General features: G+C 52.2%; 1 protein-coding gene across 1 annotated transcript in view; it reads right to left on the reverse strand.

Annotated features, from left to right (window-relative positions):
* LOC118936624 (E3 ubiquitin/ISG15 ligase TRIM25-like) overlaps positions 1-20,670 on the reverse strand; it is a 109,910-nt gene that overhangs the window by 37,417 nt on the left and 51,823 nt on the right. The gene's annotated exons all lie outside the window — the stretch shown is intronic.

The following is a 20,670-nucleotide window of genomic DNA, read 5'->3' on the forward strand; positions in this document are numbered from 1 at the left end:
CCCACTACAAGCTGGTATCACTTACTTTCTACTAAACTATATGGTCTGGTTTCCCAGACACAGATGAATCCTAGTCCTGGACTAAACAGTATGTTCAATGTAGATGTCCAGGAAACCGGCCCTAAATGTGTCATCTTTCATCCTCCCATACTGCTCAGTCCAGCAACATTAAACCTGTCCAGCAGGTGGTGCTGTTGACCAAACAATAAAACCAACAGATATCTTGACTTGCCATTCAGTATATCAGTAATGTTCAGAATAGTACTTTAATATCATTGGAGATTGATGGTCTTTTTAATCCACTATCCAGAGTCAGGAACAGATGAAGTTAGGTCTGCTACTGTTCAGTGATTAAATATGATTTATGGTGATGGGAAATAATAAAAAACACTCAACTTCATCTAGTAATAGTTTTCCTTTGTTATTTATTCCAAGGTGTGTCTTTAACTTGTAAATGTATTGTGTGGAGGTGAGCTAGTGGTGTGGCTGATAGAATAGAATGAAAAGGGAGGAGGGGAGGAAGAGGGGAGGAGTGAAGGGCTGTTCAAGAAACCAGATGAGGAAGAGGAAGATGTTCAGGGGAATTACTGTCTCTGTTCCAAATGGTTCCCTATTCCCTATGTAGTGCACTACGGTGCTTCTGACCAGGTCTAAAGTAGTGTTCTACGTAGGGAATAGGGTGTAGATTTATTACAATATCATGCTTTAGTTTTTGGCACAAAAATAAATTAGATCTCCACCCCCCCACTTCCTGTCTGTCATCCCCCAGTTCTGTTAAGACTTCCTCTCATTGAACTGGGCCTCATTCTAAATGGTCACTTTGTATTGATAGTCCATACTGGGCTTTACTATGGTTCTACATACAGTATCTGTATTGATAGTCCATACTGGTCTTTACTATGGTTCTACATACAGTATCTGTATTGATAGTCCATACTGGTCTTTACTATGGTTCTACATACAGTATCTGTATTGATAGTCCATACTGGTCTTTACTATGGTTCTACATACAGTATCTGTATTGATAGTCCATACTGGTCTTTACTATGGTTCTACATACAGTATCTGTATTGATAGTCCATACTGGTCTTTACTATGGTTCTACATACAGTACCTGTATTGATAGTCCATACTGGTCTTTACTATGGTTCTACATACAGTACCTGTATTGATAGTAAAGACCAGTATGGACTATCAATACAGCTAGTAAAACCCTATGGACCTGAAAGGGACTGCAGTGTGCTCCAGTCTCCAGCAGGGGGCAGTAAAACCCTATGGACCTGAAAGAGACTGCAGTGTGCTCCAGTCTCCAGCAGGGGGCAGTAAAACCCTATGGACCTGTATGGGAAGTGAGGAGTATAAATCCTAGGTGAATTTACATTGATGTTTCCACAGAGACCTGAATCATATCCACGAGGCACCAAACTGAAGAATGTGAACTGAAACACGAAGGGACTAACTGAACTAAAATAATTCTGTTGCTAAATGTTTTGCTACAGTGTTCTCTAACGAATAACACCCTGGATTCAAATACTATTTGAAATCTTTCCAACACTTTGAGCATTTCCTTTGTCCTCCAGGTGGGCGGGGTTTGTTTGTACTTTTAGGACTTTTCTATTGGTTCCATTACAACAAACTCAATCAAACACTGCTTATTAAGTATTCAACATTGTTTTAACGCAGGTCTGTTTCCACATGCAATAAGCCTGTAACGTCTTGTATGATCTCATCAGGTAAAGGTGTGTCAAATGGAAGGACAAGTCTCACCACTGAGAGGAAAACATCACTGGTCCACCTCTGCATCAGGTCAGCTATGTTGATCAGTACTGTCCCAGGGATGCTGGGAGCAGAGATGAACTCCCCTGACCTGGTACCACCTATGGAGTTGTCATTTTAATATCAGTTTAACCCCATTACTGCTATAACACATAAACCATGTTAATAGAATGAAATGGATCCAGGTTCCATTTATTCTACATTAGATTTACTGCCTGTGGAACACTTCTCCAAAGTGGTCTTAAATCAAGATGACTGCAGGTCTGAATCCCAAACTAATGGGGGGAAATGGCTCCATCTAATAAGATTGTCAAGGTGCGTGAATGAGGACCCAAAAGCGAATTAACGTAAACAGAGCTTCTTTAATAACAAAACAAATGTAGGCTCAGATGGACCGGCAGATTCCAACAGGACAGGACAAGGTTGCAGCAAACATGACGATAGTCTGGTTCAGGCATGAACAACACAAACAAGAATCCGACAAGGACAGAAACAAAAACAGAGAGAGATATAGAGGACTAATCAGAGGGAAAAAGGGAACAGCTGGGAAAAGGGGTGACGAGGTAGTTAGGAGGAGACAAGGAACAGCTGGGGGAAAGAGGGGGAGAAAAGGTAACCTAATAACGACCAGCAGAGGGAGACAGGGTGAAGGGAAAGGACAGAAACAAGACACAACATGACAATACATGACAGTACCCCCCCACTCACCGAGCGCCTCCTGGCGCACTCGAGGAGGAAACCTGGCGGCAACGGAGGAAATCATCGATCAGCGCACGGTCCAGCACGTCCCGAGAGGGAACCCAACTCCTCTCCTCAGGACCGTACCCCTCCCAATCTACGAGGTACTGGTGACCACGGCCCCGAGGACGCATATCCAAAATCCTACGGACCCTGTAGATGGGTGCGCCCTCGACAAGGATGGGGGGGGGGGGGGGGAAGACGAGCGGGGGCGCGAAGAACGGGCTTGACACAGGAGACATGGAAGACCGGGTGGACGCGACGAAGATATCGCGGAAGAAGAAGTCGAACTGCGACAGGGTTAATGATCTGGGAAATACGGAACGGACCAATGAACCGCGGGGTCAACTTGCGAGAAGCGGTCTTAAGGGGAAGGTTCTGAGTGGAGAGCCAAACTCTCTGACCGCGACAATATCTAGGACTCTTAGTTCTACGTTTATTAGCAGCCCTCACAGTCTGCGCCCTATAACGGCAAAGTGCAGACCTGACCCTCTTCCAGGTGCGCTCGCAACGTTGGACAAAAGCCTGAGCGGAGGGGACGCTGGACTCGGCGAACTGAGATGAGAACAGCGGAGGCTGTTACCCGAGGCTACTCTGAAAAGGGGATAGCCCGGTCGCAGACGAAGGAAGCGAGTTGTGGACGTATTCTGCCCAGGGGAGCTGTTCTGACCAAGACGCAGGGTTGCGAAAAGAAAGACTGCGTAAGATGCGACCAATAGTCTGATTGGCCCGTTCTGCTTGACCGTTAGACTGGGGGTGAAAGCCGGAAGAGAGACTGACGGAAGCCCCAATCAAACGGCAAAACTCCCTCCAAAATTGAGACGTGAATTGCGGACCTCTGTCCGAAACGACGTCTGACGGAAGGCCATGAATTCTGAAAACATTCTCGATGATGATTTGTGCCGTCTCTTTAGCAGAAGGAAGCTTAGCAAGGGGAATAAAATGAGCCGCCTTAGAGAACCTGTCGACAACCGTAAGAATAACAGTCTTCCCCGCTGACGAAGGCAGTCCGGTGACAAAATCTAAGGCGATGTGAGACCACGGTCGAGAGGGAATGGGAAGCGGCCTGAGACGGCCGGCAGGAGGGGAGTTACCGGACTTAGTCTGCGCGCAGACCGAACAAGCAGCCACGAAGCGACGCGTGTCATGCTCCCGGGTGGGCCACCAAAAACGCTGGCGAATGGAAGCAAGCGTACCCCGAACGCCAGGGTGGCCGGCTAACTTGGCAGAGTGAGCCCACTGAAGAACGGCCAGACGAGTAGGAACGGGAACGAAAATAAGGTTCCTGGGACAAGCGCGCGGCGACGGAGTTTGAGTGAGTGCTTGCTTTACCTGCCTCTCAATTCCCCAGACAGTCAACCCAACAACACGCCCCTCAGGGAGAATCCCCTCGGGGTCAGTGGAGGCTACTGAAGAACTGAAGAGACGAGATAAAGCATCAGGCTTGGTGTTCTTAGAGCCCGGACGATAAGAAATCACGAACTCGAAACGAGCGAAAAACAGCGCCCAGCGCGCCTGACGCGCATTAAATCGTTTGGCAGAACGGATGTACTCAAGGTTCCTATGGTCAGTCCAAACGACAAAAGGAACGGTCGCCCCCTCCAACCACTGTCGCCATTCGCCTAGGGCTAAGCGGATGGCGAGCAGTTCGCGGTTTCCCACATCATAGTTACGTTCCGACGGCGACAGGCGATGAGAAAAATACGCGCAAGGGTGGACCTTGTCGTCAGAGAGGGAGCGTTGAGAAAGAATGGCTCCCACGCCCACCTCTGACGCGTCAACCTCGACCACGAACTGTCTAGAGACGTCAGGTGTAACAAGGATAGGAGCGGATGTAAAACGATTCTTGAGGAGATCAAAAGCTCCCTGGGCGAAAACGGACCACTTAAAGCACGTCTTGACAGAAGTAAGGGCTGTGAGAGGAGCTGCCACCTGACCGAAATTACGGATGAAACGACGATAGAAGTTCGCGAAGCCGAGAAAGCGCTGCAGCTCGACGCGTGACTTAGGGACGGGCCAATCAATGACAGCCTGGACCTTAGCGGGATCCATCTTAATGCCCTCAGCGGAAATAACAGAACCGAGAAATGTGACGGAGGAGGCATGAAAAGTGCACTTCTCAGCCTTCACAAAAAGACAATTCTCTAAAAGGCGCTGGAGGACACGTCGAACGTGCTGAACATGAATCTGGAGTGACGGTGAAAAAAATCAGGATATCGTCAAGGTAAACGAAAACAAAGATGTTCAGCATGTCTCTCAGGACATCATTGACTAATGCCTGAAAGACAGCTGGAGCGTTAGCGAGGCCGAAAGGAAGAACCCGGTATTCAAAGTGCCCTAACGGAGTGTTAAACGCCGTCTTCCACTCGTCCCCCTCCCTGATGCGCACGAGATGGTAAGCATTACGAAGGTCCAACTTAGTGAAAAACCTGGCTCCCTGCAGGATCTCGAAGGCTGAAGACATAAGAGGAAGCGGATAACGATTCTTCACTGTTATGTCATTCAGCCCTCGATAATCTATGCAGGGGCGCAGGGACCCGTCCTTCTTCTTAACAAAAAAAAACCCCGCTCCGGCGGGAGAGGAGGAGGGGACTATGGTACCGGCGGCAAGAGCTACAGACAAATAATCTTCGAGAGCCTTACGTTCGGGAGCCGACAGAGAGTATAGTCTACCCCGGGGGGGAGTGGTTCCCGGAAGGAGATCAATACTACAATCATACGACCGGTGTGGAGGAAGAGAGGTGGCCCTGGACCGACTGAACACCGTGCGCAGATCGTGATATTCCTCCGGCACCCCTGTCAAATCACCAGGCTCCTCCTGTGAAGAAGAGACAGAGGAAACAGGAGGGATAGCAGACATTAAACATTTCACATGACAAGAGACGTTCCAGGAGAGGATAGAATTACTAGACCAATTAATAGAAGGATTATGACAAACTAGCCAGGGATGGCCCAAAACAACAGGTGTAAAAGGTGAACGAAAAATTAAAAAATAAATGGTTTCGCTATGATTACCAGAGACAGTGAGGGTTAAAGGTAGCGTCTCACGCTGAATCCTGGGGAGAGGACTACCATCCAAGGCGAACAAGGCCGTGGGCTTCCTTAACTGTCTGAGAGGAATGTGATGTTCCCGAGCCCAGGTCTCGTCCATAAAACAGCCCTCCGCCCCAGAGTCTATTAAGGCACTGCAGGAAGCTGACGAACCGGTCCAGCGTAGATGGACCGACAAGGTAGTGCAGGATCTTGAAGGAGAGACACCAGTAGCCCTCCGCTTACTGATGAGCTCTGGCTTTTACTGGACATGAAGTGACAAAATGACCAGCGGAACCGCAATAGAGACAGAGGCGGTTGGTGATTCTCCGTTCCCTCTCTTTAGTCGAGATGCGGATACCTCCCAGCTGCATAGGCTCAGCACCCGAGCCGGCAGAGGAAGATGGTAGTGATGCGGAGAGGGGGGCAACGGAGAACGCGAGCTCCTTTCCACGAGCTCGGTGACGAAGATCAACCCGTCGCTCAATGCGAATAGCGAGTTCAATCAAGGAATCCACGCTGGAAGGAACCTCCCGGGAGAGAATCTCATCCTTTACCTCTGCGCGGAGACCCTCCAGAAAACGAGCGAGCAAAGCCGGCTCGTTCCAGCCACTGGAGGCAGCAAGAGTGCGAAACTCAATAGAGTAGTCTGTTATGGATCGATTACCTTGACATAGGGAAGACAGGGCCCTGGAAGCCTCCTCCCCAAAAACAGATCGATCAAAAACCCGTATCATCTCCTCCTTAAAGTCCTGATACTGGTTAGTACACTCAGCCCTTGCCTCCCAGATTGCCGTGCCCCACTCACGAGCCCGTCCAGTAAGGAGAGATATGACGTAGGCGATACGAGCAGTGCTCCTGGAGTAAGTGTTGGGCTGGAGAGAAAACACAATATCACACTGGGTGAGGAACGAGCGGCATTCAGTGGGCTCCCCAGAGTAACACGGCGGGTTATTGATTCTGGGCTCCGGAGATTCGAAAGCCCTGGAAGTGGCCGGTGGATCGAGGCGGAGATGGTGAACCTGTTCTGTGAGGTTGGAGACTTGGGTGGCCAGGGTCTCAACGGCATGTCGAGCAGCAGACAATTCCTGCTCGTGTCTGCCTAGCATCGCTCCCTGGATCTCGACGGCTGAGTGGAGAGGATCCGAAGTCGCTGGGTCCATTCTTGGTCGGATTCTTCTGTTACGGTGCGTGAATGAGGACCCAAAAGCGAGTTAACAAAACAGAGTTTCTTTAATACGAAACACACGTAGGCTCAGATGGACAGGCAGATTCCGACAGGACAGGACAAGGTTAGATGAACAGGCAGATTCCGACAGGACAGGACAAGGTTGCAGCAAACACGACGATAGTCTGGTTCAGGCATGAACAACACAAACAAGAATCCGACAAGGACAGAAACAAAAACAGAGAGAGATATAGAGGACTAATCAGAGGGAAAAAGGGAACAGCTGGGAAAAGGGGTGACGAGGTAGTTAGGAGGAGACAAGGAACAGCTGGGGGAAAGAGGGGGAGAAAAGGTAACCTAATAACGACCAGCAGAGGGAGACAGGGTGAAGGGAAAGGACAGAAACAAGACACAACATGACAATACATGACAGTACCCCCCCACTCACCGAGCGCCTCCTGGCGCACTCGAGGAGGAAACCTGGCGGCAACGGAGGAAATCATCGATCAGCGCACGGTCCAGCACGTCCCGAGAGGGAACCCAACTCCTCTCCTCAGGACCGTACCCCTCCCAATCTACGAGGTACTGGTGACCACGGCCCCGAGGACGCATATCCAAAATCCTACGGACCCTGTAGATGGGTGCGCCCTCGACAAGGATGGGGGGGGGGGGGGGAAGACGAGCGGGGGCGCGAAGAACGGGCTTGACACAGGAGACATGGAAGACCGGGTGGACGCGACGAAGATATCGCGGAAGAAGAAGTCGAACTGCGACAGGGTTAATGATCTGGGAAATACGGAACGGACCAATGAACCGCGGGGTCAACTTGCGAGAAGCGGTCTTAAGGGGAAGGTTCTGAGTGGAGAGCCAAACTCTCTGACCGCGACAATATCTAGGACTCTTAGTTCTACGTTTATTAGCAGCCCTCACAGTCTGCGCCCTATAACGGCAAAGTGCAGACCTGACCCTCTTCCAGGTGCGCTCGCAACGTTGGACAAAAGCCTGAGCGGAGGGGACGCTGGACTCGGCGAACTGAGATGAGAACAGCGGAGGCTGTTACCCGAGGCTACTCTGAAAAGGGGATAGCCCGGTCGCAGACGAAGGAAGCGAGTTGTGGACGTATTCTGCCCAGGGGAGCTGTTCTGACCAAGACGCAGGGTTGCGAAAAGAAAGACTGCGTAAGATGCGACCAATAGTCTGATTGGCCCGTTCTGCTTGACCGTTAGACTGGGGGTGAAAGCCGGAAGAGAGACTGACGGAAGCCCCAATCAAACGGCAAAACTCCCTCCAAAATTGAGACGTGAATTGCGGACCTCTGTCCGAAACGACGTCTGACGGAAGGCCATGAATTCTGAAAACATTCTCGATGATGATTTGTGCCGTCTCTTTAGCAGAAGGAAGCTTAGCAAGGGGAATAAAATGAGCCGCCTTAGAGAACCTGTCGACAACCGTAAGAATAACAGTCTTCCCCGCTGACGAAGGCAGTCCGGTGACAAAATCTAAGGCGATGTGAGACCACGGTCGAGAGGGAATGGGAAGCGGCCTGAGACGGCCGGCAGGAGGGGAGTTACCGGACTTAGTCTGCGCGCAGACCGAACAAGCAGCCACGAAGCGACGCGTGTCATGCTCCCGGGTGGGCCACCAAAAACGCTGGCGAATGGAAGCAAGCGTACCCCGAACGCCAGGGTGGCCGGCTAACTTGGCAGAGTGAGCCCACTGAAGAACGGCCAGACGAGTAGGAACGGGAACGAAAATAAGGTTCCTGGGACAAGCGCGCGGCGACGGAGTTTGAGTGAGTGCTTGCTTTACCTGCCTCTCAATTCCCCAGACAGTCAACCCAACAACACGCCCCTCAGGGAGAATCCCCTCGGGGTCAGTGGAGGCTACTGAAGAACTGAAGAGACGAGATAAAGCATCAGGCTTGGTGTTCTTAGAGCCCGGACGATAAGAAATCACGAACTCGAAACGAGCGAAAAACAGCGCCCAGCGCGCCTGACGCGCATTAAATCGTTTGGCAGAACGGATGTACTCAAGGTTCCTATGGTCAGTCCAAACGACAAAAGGAACGGTCGCCCCCTCCAACCACTGTCGCCATTCGCCTAGGGCTAAGCGGATGGCGAGCAGTTCGCGGTTTCCCACATCATAGTTACGTTCCGACGGCGACAGGCGATGAGAAAAATACGCGCAAGGGTGGACCTTGTCGTCAGAGAGGGAGCGTTGAGAAAGAATGGCTCCCACGCCCACCTCTGACGCGTCAACCTCGACCACGAACTGTCTAGAGACGTCAGGTGTAACAAGGATAGGAGCGGATGTAAAACGATTCTTGAGGAGATCAAAAGCTCCCTGGGCGAAAACGGACCACTTAAAGCACGTCTTGACAGAAGTAAGGGCTGTGAGAGGAGCTGCCACCTGACCGAAATTACGGATGAAACGACGATAGAAGTTCGCGAAGCCGAGAAAGCGCTGCAGCTCGACGCGTGACTTAGGGACGGGCCAATCAATGACAGCCTGGACCTTAGCGGGATCCATCTTAATGCCCTCAGCGGAAATAACAGAACCGAGAAATGTGACGGAGGAGGCATGAAAAGTGCACTTCTCAGCCTTCACAAAAAGACAATTCTCTAAAAGGCGCTGGAGGACACGTCGAACGTGCTGAACATGAATCTGGAGTGACGGTGAAAAAAATCAGGATATCGTCAAGGTAAACGAAAACAAAGATGTTCAGCATGTCTCTCAGGACATCATTGACTAATGCCTGAAAGACAGCTGGAGCGTTAGCGAGGCCGAAAGGAAGAACCCGGTATTCAAAGTGCCCTAACGGAGTGTTAAACGCCGTCTTCCACTCGTCCCCCTCCCTGATGCGCACGAGATGGTAAGCATTACGAAGGTCCAACTTAGTGAAAAACCTGGCTCCCTGCAGGATCTCGAAGGCTGAAGACATAAGAGGAAGCGGATAACGATTCTTCACTGTTATGTCATTCAGCCCTCGATAATCTATGCAGGGGCGCAGGGACCCGTCCTTCTTCTTAACAAAAAAAAACCCCGCTCCGGCGGGAGAGGAGGAGGGGACTATGGTACCGGCGGCAAGAGCTACAGACAAATAATCTTCGAGAGCCTTACGTTCGGGAGCCGACAGAGAGTATAGTCTACCCCGGGGGGGAGTGGTTCCCGGAAGGAGATCAATACTACAATCATACGACCGGTGTGGAGGAAGAGAGGTGGCCCTGGACCGACTGAACACCGTGCGCAGATCGTGATATTCCTCCGGCACCCCTGTCAAATCACCAGGCTCCTCCTGTGAAGAAGAGACAGAGGAAACAGGAGGGATAGCAGACATTAAACATTTCACATGACAAGAGACGTTCCAGGAGAGGATAGAATTACTAGACCAATTAATAGAAGGATTATGACAAACTAGCCAGGGATGGCCCAAAACAACAGGTGTAAAAGGTGAACGAAAAATTAAAAAAGAAATGGTTTCGCTATGATTACCAGAGACAGTGAGGGTTAAAGGTAGCGTCTCACGCTGAATCCTGGGGAGAGGACTACCATCCAAGGCGAACAAGGCCGTGGGCTTCCTTAACTGTCTGAGAGGAATGTGATGTTCCCGAGCCCAGGTCTCGTCCATAAAACAGCCCTCCGCCCCAGAGTCTATTAAGGCACTGCAGGAAGCTGACGAACCGGTCCAGCGTAGATGGACCGACAAGGTAGTGCAGGATCTTGAAGGAGAGACACCAGTAGCCCTCCGCTTACTGATGAGCTCTGGCTTTTACTGGACATGAAGTGACAAAATGACCAGCGGAACCGCAATAGAGACAGAGGCGGTTGGTGATTCTCCGTTCCCTCTCTTTAGTCGAGATGCGGATACCTCCCAGCTGCATAGGCTCAGCACCCGAGCCGGCAGAGGAAGATGGTAGTGATGCGGAGAGGGGGGCAACGGAGAACGCGAGCTCCTTTCCACGAGCTCGGTGACGAAGATCAACCCGTCGCTCAATGCGAATAGCGAGTTCAATCAAGGAATCCACGCTGGAAGGAACCTCCCGGGAGAGAATCTCATCCTTTACCTCTGCGCGGAGACCCTCCAGAAAACGAGCGAGCAAAGCCGGCTCGTTCCAGCCACTGGAGGCAGCAAGAGTGCGAAACTCAATAGAGTAGTCTGTTATGGATCGATTACCTTGACATAGGGAAGACAGGGCCCTGGAAGCCTCCTCCCCAAAAACAGATCGATCAAAAACCCGTATCATCTCCTCCTTAAAGTCCTGATACTGGTTAGTACACTCAGCCCTTGCCTCCCAGATTGCCGTGCCCCACTCACGAGCCCGTCCAGTAAGGAGAGATATGACGTAGGCGATACGAGCAGTGCTCCTGGAGTAAGTGTTGGGCTGGAGAGAAAACACAATATCACACTGGGTGAGGAACGAGCGGCATTCAGTGGGCTCCCCAGAGTAACACGGCGGGTTATTGATTCTGGGCTCCGGAGATTCGAAAGCCCTGGAAGTGGCCGGTGGATCGAGGCGGAGATGGTGAACCTGTTCTGTGAGGTTGGAGACTTGGGTGGCCAGGGTCTCAACGGCATGTCGAGCAGCAGACAATTCCTGCTCGTGTCTGCCTAGCATCGCTCCCTGGATCTCGACGGCTGAGTGGAGAGGATCCGAAGTCGCTGGGTCCATTCTTGGTCGGATTCTTCTGTTACGGTGCGTGAATGAGGACCCAAAAGCGAGTTAACAAAACAGAGTTTCTTTAATACGAAACACACGTAGGCTCAGATGGACAGGCAGATTCCGACAGGACAGGACAAGGTTAGATGAACAGGCAGATTCCGACAGGACAGGACAAGGTTGCAGCAAACACGACGATAGTCTGGTTCAGGCATGAACAACACAAACAAGAATCCGACAAGGACAGAAACAAAAACAGAGAGAGATATAGAGGACTAATCAGAGGGAAAAAGGGAACAGCTGGGAAAAGGGGTGACGAGGTAGTTAGGAGGAGACAAGGAACAGCTGGGGGAAAGAGGGGGAGAAAAGGTAACCTAATAACGACCAGCAGAGGGAGACAGGGTGAAGGGAAAGGACAGAAACAAGACACAACATGACAATACATGACAGTACCCCCCCACTCACCGAGCGCCTCCTGGCGCACTCGAGGAGGAAACCTGGCGGCAACGGAGGAAATCATCGATCAGCGCACGGTCCAGCACGTCCCGAGAGGGAACCCAACTCCTCTCCTCAGGACCGTACCCCTCCCAATCTACGAGGTACTGGTGACCACGGCCCCGAGGACGCATATCCAAAATCCTACGGACCCTGTAGATGGGTGCGCCCTCGACAAGGATGGGGGGGGGGGGGGGGAAGACGAGCGGGGGCGCGAAGAACGGGCTTGACACAGGAGACATGGAAGACCGGGTGGACGCGACGAAGATATCGCGGAAGAAGAAGTCGAACTGCGACAGGGTTAATGATCTGGGAAATACGGAACGGACCAATGAACCGCGGGGTCAACTTGCGAGAAGCGGTCTTAAGGGGAAGGTTCTGAGTGGAGAGCCAAACTCTCTGACCGCGACAATATCTAGGACTCTTAGTTCTACGTTTATTAGCAGCCCTCACAGTCTGCGCCCTATAACGGCAAAGTGCAGACCTGACCCTCTTCCAGGTGCGCTCGCAACGTTGGACAAAAGCCTGAGCGGAGGGGACGCTGGACTCGGCGAACTGAGATGAGAACAGCGGAGGCTGTTACCCGAGGCTACTCTGAAAAGGGGATAGCCCGGTCGCAGACGAAGGAAGCGAGTTGTGGACGTATTCTGCCCAGGGGAGCTGTTCTGACCAAGACGCAGGGTTGCGAAAAGAAAGACTGCGTAAGATGCGACCAATAGTCTGATTGGCCCGTTCTGCTTGACCGTTAGACTGGGGGTGAAAGCCGGAAGAGAGACTGACGGAAGCCCCAATCAAACGGCAAAACTCCCTCCAAAATTGAGACGTGAATTGCGGACCTCTGTCCGAAACGACGTCTGACGGAAGGCCATGAATTCTGAAAACATTCTCGATGATGATTTGTGCCGTCTCTTTAGCAGAAGGAAGCTTAGCAAGGGGAATAAAATGAGCCGCCTTAGAGAACCTGTCGACAACCGTAAGAATAACAGTCTTCCCCGCTGACGAAGGCAGTCCGGTGACAAAATCTAAGGCGATGTGAGACCACGGTCGAGAGGGAATGGGAAGCGGCCTGAGACGGCCGGCAGGAGGGGAGTTACCGGACTTAGTCTGCGCGCAGACCGAACAAGCAGCCACGAAGCGACGCGTGTCATGCTCCCGGGTGGGCCACCAAAAACGCTGGCGAATGGAAGCAAGCGTACCCCGAACGCCAGGGTGGCCGGCTAACTTGGCAGAGTGAGCCCACTGAAGAACGGCCAGACGAGTAGGAACGGGAACGAAAATAAGGTTCCTGGGACAAGCGCGCGGCGACGGAGTTTGAGTGAGTGCTTGCTTTACCTGCCTCTCAATTCCCCAGACAGTCAACCCAACAACACGCCCCTCAGGGAGAATCCCCTCGGGGTCAGTGGAGGCTACTGAAGAACTGAAGAGACGAGATAAAGCATCAGGCTTGGTGTTCTTAGAGCCCGGACGATAAGAAATCACGAACTCGAAACGAGCGAAAAACAGCGCCCAGCGCGCCTGACGCGCATTAAATCGTTTGGCAGAACGGATGTACTCAAGGTTCCTATGGTCAGTCCAAACGACAAAAGGAACGGTCGCCCCCTCCAACCACTGTCGCCATTCGCCTAGGGCTAAGCGGATGGCGAGCAGTTCGCGGTTTCCCACATCATAGTTACGTTCCGACGGCGACAGGCGATGAGAAAAATACGCGCAAGGGTGGACCTTGTCGTCAGAGAGGGAGCGTTGAGAAAGAATGGCTCCCACGCCCACCTCTGACGCGTCAACCTCGACCACGAACTGTCTAGAGACGTCAGGTGTAACAAGGATAGGAGCGGATGTAAAACGATTCTTGAGGAGATCAAAAGCTCCCTGGGCGAAAACGGACCACTTAAAGCACGTCTTGACAGAAGTAAGGGCTGTGAGAGGAGCTGCCACCTGACCGAAATTACGGATGAAACGACGATAGAAGTTCGCGAAGCCGAGAAAGCGCTGCAGCTCGACGCGTGACTTAGGGACGGGCCAATCAATGACAGCCTGGACCTTAGCGGGATCCATCTTAATGCCCTCAGCGGAAATAACAGAACCGAGAAATGTGACGGAGGAGGCATGAAAAGTGCACTTCTCAGCCTTCACAAAAAGACAATTCTCTAAAAGGCGCTGGAGGACACGTCGAACGTGCTGAACATGAATCTGGAGTGACGGTGAAAAAAATCAGGATATCGTCAAGGTAAACGAAAACAAAGATGTTCAGCATGTCTCTCAGGACATCATTGACTAATGCCTGAAAGACAGCTGGAGCGTTAGCGAGGCCGAAAGGAAGAACCCGGTATTCAAAGTGCCCTAACGGAGTGTTAAACGCCGTCTTCCACTCGTCCCCCTCCCTGATGCGCACGAGATGGTAAGCATTACGAAGGTCCAACTTAGTGAAAAACCTGGCTCCCTGCAGGATCTCGAAGGCTGAAGACATAAGAGGAAGCGGATAACGATTCTTCACTGTTATGTCATTCAGCCCTCGATAATCTATGCAGGGGCGCAGGGACCCGTCCTTCTTCTTAACAAAAAAAAACCCCGCTCCGGCGGGAGAGGAGGAGGGGACTATGGTACCGGCGGCAAGAGCTACAGACAAATAATCTTCGAGAGCCTTACGTTCGGGAGCCGACAGAGAGTATAGTCTACCCCGGGGGGGAGTGGTTCCCGGAAGGAGATCAATACTACAATCATACGACCGGTGTGGAGGAAGAGAGGTGGCCCTGGACCGACTGAACACCGTGCGCAGATCGTGATATTCCTCCGGCACCCCTGTCAAATCACCAGGCTCCTCCTGTGAAGAAGAGACAGAGGAAACAGGAGGGATAGCAGACATTAAACATTTCACATGACAAGAGACGTTCCAGGAGAGGATAGAATTACTAGACCAATTAATAGAAGGATTATGACAAACTAGCCAGGGATGGCCCAAAACAACAGGTGTAAAAGGTGAACGAAAAATTAAAAAAGAAATGGTTTCGCTATGATTACCAGAGACAGTGAGGGTTAAAGGTAGCGTCTCACGCTGAATCCTGGGGAGAGGACTACCATCCAAGGCGAACAAGGCCGTGGGCTTCCTTAACTGTCTGAGAGGAATGTGATGTTCCCGAGCCCAGGTCTCGTCCATAAAACAGCCCTCCGCCCCAGAGTCTATTAAGGCACTGCAGGAAGCTGACGAACCGGTCCAGCGTAGATGGACCGACAAGGTAGTGCAGGATCTTGAAGGAGAGACACCAGTAGCCCTCCGCTTACTGATGAGCTCTGGCTTTTACTGGACATGAAGTGACAAAATGACCAGCGGAACCGCAATAGAGACAGAGGCGGTTGGTGATTCTCCGTTCCCTCTCTTTAGTCGAGATGCGGATACCTCCCAGCTGCATAGGCTCAGCACCCGAGCCGGCAGAGGAAGATGGTAGTGATGCGGAGAGGGGGGCAACGGAGAACGCGAGCTCCTTTCCACGAGCTCGGTGACGAAGATCAACCCGTCGCTCAATGCGAATAGCGAGTTCAATCAAGGAATCCACGCTGGAAGGAACCTCCCGGGAGAGAATCTCATCCTTTACCTCTGCGCGGAGACCCTCCAGAAAACGAGCGAGCAAAGCCGGCTCGTTCCAGCCACTGGAGGCAGCAAGAGTGCGAAACTCAATAGAGTAGTCTGTTATGGATCGATTACCTTGACATAGGGAAGACAGGGCCCTGGAAGCCTCCTCCCCAAAAACAGATCGATCAAAAACCCGTATCATCTCCTCCTTAAAGTCCTGATACTGGTTAGTACACTCAGCCCTTGCCTCCCAGATTGCCGTGCCCCACTCACGAGCCCGTCCAGTAAGGAGAGATATGACGTAGGCGATACGAGCAGTGCTCCTGGAGTAAGTGTTGGGCTGGAGAGAAAACACAATATCACACTGGGTGAGGAACGAGCGGCATTCAGTGGGCTCCCCAGAGTAACACGGCGGGTTATTGATTCTGGGCTCCGGAGATTCGAAAGCCCTGGAAGTGGCCGGTGGATCGAGGCGGAGATGGTGAACCTGTTCTGTGAGGTTGGAGACTTGGGTGGCCAGGGTCTCAACGGCATGTCGAGCAGCAGACAATTCCTGCTCGTGTCTGCCTAGCATCGCTCCCTGGATCTCGACGGCTGAGTGGAGAGGATCCGAAGTCGCTGGGTCCATTCTTGGTCGGATTCTTCTGTTACGGTGCGTGAATGAGGACCCAAAAGCGAGTTAACAAAACAGAGTTTCTTTAATACGAAACACACGTAGGCTCAGATGGACAGGCAGATTCCGACAGGACAGGACAAGGTTAGATGAACAGGCAGATTCCGACAGGACAGGACAAGGTTGCAGCAAACACGACGATAGTCTGGTTCAGGCATGAACAACACAAACAAGAATCCGACAAGGACAGAAACAAAAACAGAGAGAGATATAGAGGACTAATCAGAGGGAAAAAGGGAACAGCTGGGAAAAGGGGTGACGAGGTAGTTAGGAGGAGACAAGGAACAGCTGGGGGAAAGAGGGGGAGAAAAGGTAACCTAATAACGACCAGCAGAGGGAGACAGGGTGAAGGGAAAGGACAGAAACAAGACACAACATGACAATACATGACAGTACCCCCCCACTCACCGAGCGCCTCCTGGCGCACTCGAGGAGGAAACCTGGCGGCAACGGAGGAAATCATCGATCAGCGCACGGTCCAGCACGTCCCGAGAGGGAACCCAACTCCTCTCCTCAGGACCGTACCCCTCCCAATCTACGAGGTACTGGTGACCACGGCCCCGAGGACGCATATCCAAAATCCTACGGACCCTGTAGATGGGTGCGCCCTCGACAAGGATGGGGGGGGGGGGGGGGAAGACGAGCGGGGGCGCGAAGAACGGGCTTGACACAGGAGACATGGAAGACCGGGTGGACGCGACGAAGATATCGCGGAAGAAGAAGTCGAACTGCGACAGGGTTAATGATCTGGGAAATACGGAACGGACCAATGAACCGCGGGGTCAACTTGCGAGAAGCGGTCTTAAGGGGAAGGTTCTGAGTGGAGAGCCAAACTCTCTGACCGCGACAATATCTAGGACTCTTAGTTCTACGTTTATTAGCAGCCCTCACAGTCTGCGCCCTATAACGGCAAAGTGCAGACCTGACCCTCTTCCAGGTGCGCTCGCAACGTTGGACAAAAGCCTGAGCGGAGGGGACGCTGGACTCGGCGAACTGAGATGAGAACAGCGGAGGCTGTTACCCGAGGCTACTCTGAAAAGGGGATAGCCCGGTCGCAGACGAAGGAAGCGAGTTGTGGACGTATTCTGCCCAGGGGAGCTGTTCTGACCAAGACGCAGGGTTGCGAAAAGAAAGACTGCGTAAGATGCGACCAATAGTCTGATTGGCCCGTTCTGCTTGACCGTTAGACTGGGGGTGAAAGCCGGAAGAGAGACTGACGGAAGCCCCAATCAAACGGCAAAACTCCAAAATTGAGACGTGAATTGCGGACCTCTGTCCGAAACGACGTCTGACGGAAGGCCATGAATTCTGAAAACATTCTCGATGATGATTTGTGCCGTCTCTTTAGCAGAAGGAAGCTTAGCAAGGGGAATAAAATGAGCCGCCTTAGAGAACCTGTCGACAACCGTAAGAATAACAGTCTTCCCCGCTGACGAAGGCAGTCCGGTGACAAAATCTAAGGCGATGTGAGACCACGGTCGAGAGGGAATGGGAAGCGGCCTGAGACGGCCGGCAGGAGGGGAGTTACCGGACTTAGTCTGCGCGCAGACCGAACAAGCAGCCACGAAGCGACGCGTGTCATGCTCCCGGGTGGGCCACCAAAAACGCTGGCGAATGGAAGCAAGCGTACCCCGAACGCCAGGGTGGCCGGCTAACTTGGCAGAGTGAGCCCACTGAAGAACGGCCAGACGAGTAGGAACGGGAACGAAAATAAGGTTCCTGGGACAAGCGCGCGGCGACGGAGTTTGAGTGAGTGCTTGCTTTACCTGCCTCTCAATTCCCCAGACAGTCAACCCAACAACACGCCCCTCAGGGAGAATCCCCTCGGGGTCAGTGGAGGCTACTGAAGAACTGAAGAGACGAGATAAAGCATCAGGCTTGGTGTTCTTAGAGCCCGGACGATAAGAAATCACGAACTCGAAACGAGCGAAAAACAGCGCCCAGCGCGCCTGACGCGCATTAAATCGTTTGGCAGAACGGATGTACTCAAGGTTCCTATGGTCAGTCCAAACGACAAAAGGAACGGTCGCCCCCTCCAACCACTGTCGCCATTCGCCTAGGGCTAAGCGGATGGCGAGCAGTTCGCGGTTTCCCACATCATAGTTACGTTCCGACGGCGACAGGCGATGAGAAAAATACGCGCAAGGGTGGACCTTGTCGTCAGAGAGGGAGCGTTGAGAAAGAATGGCTCCCACGCCCACCTCTGACGCGTCAACCTCGACCACGAACTGTCTAGAGACGTCAGGTGTAACAAGGATAGGAGCGGATGTAAAACGATTCTTGAGGAGATCAAAAGCTCCCTGGGCGAAAACGGACCACTTAAAGCACGTCTTGACAGAAGTAAGGGCTGTGAGAGGAGCTGCCACCTGACCGAAATTACGGATGAAACGACGATAGAAGTTCGCGAAGCCGAGAAAGCGCTGCAGCTCGACGCGTGACTTAGGGACGGGCCAATCAATGACAGCCTGGACCTTAGCGGGATCCATCTTAATGCCCTCAGCGGAAATAACAGAACCGAGAAATGTGACGGAGGAGGCATGAAAAGTGCACTTCTCAGCCTTCACAAAAAGACAATTCTCTAAAAGGCGCTGGAGGACACGTCGAACGTGCTGAACATGAATCTGGAGTGACGGTGAAAAAAATCAGGATATCGTCAAGGTAAACGAAAACAAAGATGTTCAGCATGTCTCTCAGGACATCATTGACTAATGCCTGAAAGACAGCTGGAGCGTTAGCGAGGCCGAAAGGAAGAACCCGGTATTCAAAGTGCCCTAACGGAGTGTTAAACGCCGTCTTCCACTCGTCCCCCTCCCTGATGCGCACGAGATGGTAAGCATTACGAAGGTCCAACTTAGTGAAAAACCTGGCTCCCTGCAGGATCTCGAAGGCTGAAGACATAAGAGGAAGCGGATAACGATTCTTCACTGTTATGTCATTCAGCCCTCGATAATCTATGCAGGGGCGCAGGGACCCGTCCTTCTTCTTAACAAAAAAAAACCCCGCTCCGGCGGGAGAGGAGGAGGGGACTATGGTACCGGCGGCAAGAGCTACAGACAAATAATCTTCGAGAGCCTTACGTTCGGGAGCCGACAGAGAGTATAGTCTACCCCGGGGGGGAGTGGTTCCCGGAAGGAGATCAATACTACAATCATACGACCGGTGTGGAGGAAGAGAGGTGGCCCTGGACCGACTGAACACCGTGCGCAGATCGTGATATTCCTCCGGCACCCCTGTCAAATCACCAGGCTCCTCCTGTGAAGAAGAGACAGAGGAAACAGGAGGGATAGCAGACATTAAACATTTCACATGACAAGAGACGTTCCAGGAGAGGATAGAATTACTAGACCAATTAATAGAAGGATTATGACAAACTAGCCAGGGATGGCCCAAAACAACAGGTGTAAAAGGTGAACGAAAAATTAAAAAAGAAATGGTTTCGCTATGATTACCAGAGACAGTGAGGGTTAAAGGTAGCGTCTCACGCTGAATCCTGGGGAGAGGACTACCATCCAAGGCGAACAAGGCCGTGGGCTTCCTTAACTGTCTGAGAGGAATGTGATGTTCCCGAGCCCAGGTCTCGTCCATAAAACAGCCCTCCGCCCCAGAGTCTATTAAGGCACTGCAGGAAGCTGACGAACCGGTCCAGCGTAGATGGACCGACAAGGTAGTGCAGGATCTTGAAGGAGAGACACCAGTAGCCCTCCGCTTACTGATGAGCTCTGGCTTTTACTGGACATGAAGTGACAAAATGACCAGCGGAACCGCAATAGAGACAGAGGCGGTTGGTGATTCTCCGTTCCCTCTCTTTAGTCGAGATGCGGATACCTCCCAGCTGCATAGGCTCAGCACCCGAGCCGGCAGAGGAAGATGGTAGTGATGCGGAGAGGGGGGCAACGGAGAACGCGAGCTCCTTTCCACGAGCTCGGTGACGAAGATCAACCCGTCGCTCAATGCGAATAGCGAGTTCAATCAAGGAATCCACGCTGGAAGGAACCTCCCGGGAGAGAATCTCATCCTTTACCTCTGCGCGGAGACCCTCCAGAAAACGAGCGAGCAAAGCCGGCTCGTTCCAGCCACTGGAGGCAGCAAGAGTGCGAAACTCAATAGAGTAGTCTGTTATGGATCGATTACCTTGACATAGGGAAGACAGGGCCCTGGAAGCCTCCTCCCCAAAAACAGATCGATCAAAAACCCGTATCATCTCCTCCTTAAAGTCCTGATACTGGTTAGTACACTCAGCCCTTGCCTCCCAGATTGCCGTGCCCCACTCACGAGCCCGTCCAGTAAGGAGAGATATGACGTAGGCGATACGAGCAGTGCTCCTGGAGTAAGTGTTGGGCTGGAGAGAAAACACAATATCACACTGGGTGAGGAACGAGCGGCATTCAGTGGGCTCCCCAGAGTAACACGGCGGGTTATTGATTCTGGGCTCCGGAGATTCGAAAGCCCTGGAAGTGGCCGGTGGATCGAGGCGGAGATGGTGAACCTGTTCTGTGAGGTTGGAGACTTGGGTGGCCAGGGTCTCAACGGCATGTCGAGCAGCAGACAATTCCTGCTCGTGTCTGCC

This window comes from Oncorhynchus mykiss, unplaced genomic scaffold, assembly GCF_013265735.2.
Source record: "Oncorhynchus mykiss isolate Arlee unplaced genomic scaffold, USDA_OmykA_1.1 un_scaffold_121, whole genome shotgun sequence".
In the NCBI taxonomy this organism is placed as follows: domain Eukaryota; kingdom Metazoa; phylum Chordata; class Actinopteri; order Salmoniformes; family Salmonidae; genus Oncorhynchus; species Oncorhynchus mykiss.